Below are 5,731 nucleotides of genomic sequence, written 5' to 3'. Positions count from 1 at the left end.
GGAGGGATCGTGTGTCAGAGGCCAGTCAAATATTCTCTGATGTTGCGTTCTCATTTAACTTCATCTCAAATAAAATCCAGCAGGGTTAGGGTGGAGCTGTCATGTATTTTAGAAGAAGCAGGAGAAGATGCTTTATTAATGCTTTATTACAAGACTTGTTGTTTCTACAAAAAGACACTGCACCAAAAACTAGTTCATCATCCACAGAGCATCAATGGATTGTACATTTACATGAATGACTGTAAACAAGACGAAGCTTAGAATTCCAACAAAGTCCTCTACTAGTGCTACATACAGTAGATTATGACAATGATCAAAGCTGATCAGAAAGAAGTACGTACAGTTCAGAGTGTATCCAGCTCTGCTTTAGTTTTCTTCCTTTATTCCTGCAGGTTTCTAATAAAACCTCAACACCTTCATATACATGATACAGAACAATCTGACCTGGTTAAAAAGCTACAGAAGTTAGACAGATATTTGGAGGAAGAGGTCAAAGGTCACTCACTGCAGGTACAACAAGGACAATCTACTGCACTGTTCTGTCACAAGGTGGCGCCACTCTGCCTCTTTGTAAAGATGGTGTATTTATCAAATTCACACACCAACGTTCACAGCTGAGATACTTCAAAACGTGTTTAATTAGATTTTGAACACTGACGTTAAACATATGCAAACATTTTTCTTTTTTCAATTTCAAATGGAACCAATGAGCAGCATGATCAAACTGTTCAGGTGGAAACCATTCAAGATCTTAGCAGCTGGAAAACAAAAGAAAGAAAAACACACAGAGACACTTTGTTACAGATCTGGAAGAAGAAGTTAGACTCAGAATCAATGAAGAGAAGAGAAACACATACCATCATCCTCTGTCCTGAAGCTGATGGTAATGGTTTATACTCCCACCAGGGATCCACACGATTTTCACTCTCCCACCCGTTTTGATATTGTCAAGAAATCAATGACCGACACCAATTTGTCAAGTAACTGATAGAATAACTGTATCCTAAGTGTAGACACTAAAATGATTGTTGTGGTCATTGTTGTTATTTGTGTCTGTGGACAAACACAATTCCAGTGAAATTGGGAGGTTGTGTAAAACATAAAAAAAAAAAAAGAATACAATGATTTGCAAATCTTTTCTCACCTATATTCAATTGAATACACCACAACGACAAATTGATAAACGTTTTTGTCTCATTTTGAATCTGATGTCTCCAACATGTTCCCAAGAAGCTGGGACAGGGGTCAACAAAAGACTGGGAAAGTTAAGGAACGCTTAAAAACCACCTGTTGGATCAGTCCACAGGTGAACAGGTTGATTGGAGACAGGTGAGAGTCATGATTGGCTATAAAAGAAGCCTCCCTGAAAGGCTCAGTCATTCACAAGCAGGGTTGAGGTGAGGTTCACCACTTTGTGAACAACAGTTTAAGAATAATGTTTCTCAAAGTTCAGTTGCAGGAGATCTAGGGATTTGATCATCTACAGTCCATAATATCATCAAAGCATTCAGAGAATCTGGAGAAATCTCTGCACGTGAGCAGCAAGACGGAAAACCAACACTGAACCTGACATCATTGTGTAGAGGATGTTACCAGGTGGCTCAGGAACACTAAAGAAAACCATCGTCCGTTAACACAGCTCACCGCTACATCTGCAAGAACAAGTTAAAACTTGTTACCGTGCAAAGACAAAGACATAAATTAACAACACCCAGAAACACTGCCGGCTTCTCTGGACTCAAACTCATCTGAGATGGACGGACACAAAGTGGAAAAGTGTACTGTGGTCTGATGGCTGCACATTTCAATTATGAATTATGAATGTTGTGTCTTCTGTGCTAAAGAGGAAAAGGATCGCCCAGATTGTTACCAGCGTAAAGTTTAGAGCCAGAAACTGTGCTGGTTTGAGGGCATGTTAGCGCCGATGTCATCTGTGAAGACACCATTAATGCTCAAAGGTACATCCAGGTTTTGGAGCAACATATGCTGCCATCCAATCAACGTCTTTAGTTTATTTCAGGGAGACGATGTCCAGACACATCCTGAACGTGTTCCAACTGTGTGGCTTTGTAGTAAAAGAGTGGAGGTACTAGACTGGCCTGTCAGCAGTCCAGATCTGTCCAACTGAAGTCGTACATCGAGCAAGAATGGGAAAGAATTCCACCTGCAAAGCTTCAACTATTGGTGTTGAGTGTTGTCTCAAGTAAAGGTGATGGAACACAGTGGTGAACATGACCCTGTCCCAGCTTCTTTGAAACATGTTGCAGGCATCAAACTCAAGATGAGACGATAAAGTTCATCAGTTTGTACATTAAATATCGTGTCTTTGTGGTGTCTTCAAGAGGAAGAAGAAGAATTCTTAATAAATATTCACTTCTTAATAATTTCTTCTGACGCTGCGTTCTCATTTAACTTCATATCAAATAAAGTCCAACACAAGTTGAAACACATGTCAACTTGATTGTTAAAGGATGTGGTGTAAGGAGATGTTTTAAATATGCCTGTGACCTGTGAATTATGTCACGAGGAAGAATGTGTGTTGAAGAACCGGTTAAATTACTCTAGTAGAGGTCTAGTGGAAATGGAAACAAATAAACCATTTCTTCTCAGTAGCAAATCAGAGCAGACGGGTGGAGAAATTTATTTACAACTGAAGCTACCACTGAATGCAGGTCTTTGTTTCTAGACATTTTCCTTTTATCTCTTCTTGAATATCAGGGTCTTAGAAGAAGAGATGAACTGATAATTATAATCATGATAATATCAAACAGGTAAAAGAGTCGATACTGCAGCTACAAATATAAACTAGATAACAGTCATGTTGATTTAATAACTACAAACCCAGCTTTATTTTCATCTTTTTGATTTACTCTCCTGACAGTTACCTCAGTCAGGTCAAGTTGCAATCTGCCGTCATTTATAAATGGTTGTTAAAGTATGAAAGTCCGACCAGTCAGTGTGTCAGGTAGTTGACGTCAACTACCTGACACACTGACTGTGCAGGGTGTGGCAGGGTGTGGCAGGGTGTGGCAGGTAAGGGACCACTTTTTATATGGACACTGCCTGCAGCTACATACATCTGCAGGCAGCTGATCTTTGACACACCCTTTGGTAGATGCCACACCCTGCACATAGTTAGCTGATCTCTGCTACGCTTTGCTACCTGCCACACTGACTATCAACTGCAGCTGCAGACCGTCCTTAACTATTTTTGTGTCTTTCTTCTTTTGATGAGTGTGTTTTTGTTTTACCGTTTATCCAGAGCAGAAAGAATGTAGACTGAAAGAAGAAACAACCAGACGAGTCAAGAGGAGCTGAACACACTGTCAAGGTACGTGTGAAAGTTAGTTTCAAACCAGGAAAACCAGAAGTGTCTCAGTTACAAAGCTACATTTCTTTTGCTGGAACAAGTCAAAGTCCTTGTTCCACTCTGTGGAAAACATGAACTGAAACAACAATGCAGAGAAGGTTGTTGGACAGATGAGTTTTTCTTTGTTGCAGTAAGAAGGACTTGAAATCCTCTTTCAGATCAGAACTCATATATATATATTATTATCAATGATAATGTCACTATTTGAAACCTCGTTGTTGGAGCGGTCTGCAGTTCATACCTTTACCTGGTAAATGCAACATGTGATTGGTCTAGACTTGAGCAAACAGTAACTGATTGGTTGATGTCAAACTAAATGTCCCAATCTCTGAAGGAGGAACCAGCAATGAAAGAGAAACTCTCTGCAGCATGGTGTCTGGATGGATGCCAGATTCTTTGCTACGTGTATAACGCAGGGTGGGGTTAGTGTTCCCTGGAATAACTTGACGTTGATGGAGTTTAGTCAGAAAGTTCTTTGGTCGGTGGTTTGGAACAAACAGGATGAAGAACAGGATCAGATGTTGGAACGACTGAATGAAGTCAGACTGTAGATTGTCCTTGTTGTATCTGCAGAGAGTGACCTTTGACCTCATGTGTTCATGACTCTTCACCTCTGTCTCCTCTCACAGGGAGAAGATGATCTGCAGGATCCTGCTGCTCATCATCCTCAACTCATGTGTCTGTGGTCAGTTTAGAAATTGACTTGATGAAGTCCAAATCAATTCTCAGTCTTCAATGATGGAGTTGAAAGACTCCCATGTTCCAGTTCTCAGTGTGTCTGCTCCTCTCTTTCTCTCTCTGTCTCCTCAGCAGCAACATTTGAAGTGAATGTGACACAGAGCTCCTATCAGGCAGAGGAGAACCACAACATCACCCTGGAGTGGACCTTCACCACCAAACCTGACTCTTCCTACAAATATCTCTTTATCTACTGTATCTTGTTAACCAATCAGAAGGTGTTGATTCTATATCATGTACATGGAGGTGTTGAGAGGTCAGAGTCTCAGGACGAACAGTTTTCAGGACGAGTCCAGGGAGACAAAGACGTCCTCAGAGAAGGACGAATCAGACTTCATGTGTCCAGACTCAGGACTAATGACTCTGGTCTGTACCTGTGTGACGTGAACACAGATTATGGCTCCAGATCTGGCAGATGTGAACTCAGCGTCACTGGTAAGTTGATAAAGTAGAAGTTACTAGAAGTCCTTTATAAAGATGCTGATCACTGTTGCACTGAATGAGCTGTTAAACTAGACTAGATGGAGTCTGACTGCTGAGAACTGTATTATTTCCTCAGACTGTCATTTAACATAATAATATACTGCACATGTCAACAAACACCATCAGCTACATTTGTTTAGTTTGGATATGAAAAAGTGTCAACTAATATTTTGATGTTCTTTCCAGCAGCTGCTGATCAGCCTCAAATTCAGAGACCAACGTTGAGTCTAGAACCAGAGACTGGAGGAAGAAGTAGACGACGTGATGGACTGATAGCAGTAGTAGTAGCGGCAGCAGCAGTAGTAGTAGTAGCTCTGCTGTCTCTCTGTGTTATAGTTCTGATTGCTTCCAAAATTAAAGGCAGAGAGAAAAAAGAAAATCTCATTAGTTGTGTAGATGCTTAGTGTCTCAGGGAGACAGTGCAGGGAGGTCAAACATAAGGTCTGTGCAATTTTCAATAGAAGTAACTGATATAACTGTTTGTCTCCACTAGGGGTCGCACTGGTTTAGTCAGAGGAGCAGACATAACACAACACCCAGAACTAAACAGCAGATATCAGCAATAGCACGTCTGTTTTCAGGTTTTTCATTAAATGTTTTTGTAAAAGGAAAGTTAATTAAATGTAAACATTGTCATAATGTTCTTGTTCTTTGCACTAAAACATCTGGAGTTGTGATTATTTACATGTTGTTATGTTATTATGTAAATAAAGTGGTTGATCTTTAAAGTTTTAACTTTTCTTCTGGAGTTTTGAATGGTGACATGATATTAATCCCACATTTCCTCCACATTAATTTTCCACTGATTAAAAGTCCATGTAATCAAACAGCACTTCAGTCAGACTAAGAGCAGAGAAACACACTAATAGCTGTTGTTGAGGCTCCTTAAGCTGCTAGATACAGTATGTGATGTTGAGTGTTGAGTGAGTTTGACTCTTGTTCATCCAGAGTGGTCACAGCATGGACCAGTGGGTCTGAATATTCATAACACCAGATTAGATGGTGGAGTCTTTGACGTCACCTCTCCTCCTGTCTAGTCTGAACAATCCTGTTATAGTAGAGTAAATGTTTCAGGAAGTAGCTGCAGCAGAGAGTTTACCACTGACAGAACAACTGTATCAGAAGTGTCACCTCCTAAAA

Source organism: Chelon labrosus (genome assembly GCF_963514085.1).
Source record: "Chelon labrosus genome assembly, chromosome: 1".
NCBI lineage: Eukaryota > Metazoa > Chordata > Actinopteri > Mugiliformes > Mugilidae > Chelon > Chelon labrosus.
This window is presented reverse-complemented; position numbering follows the sequence as displayed.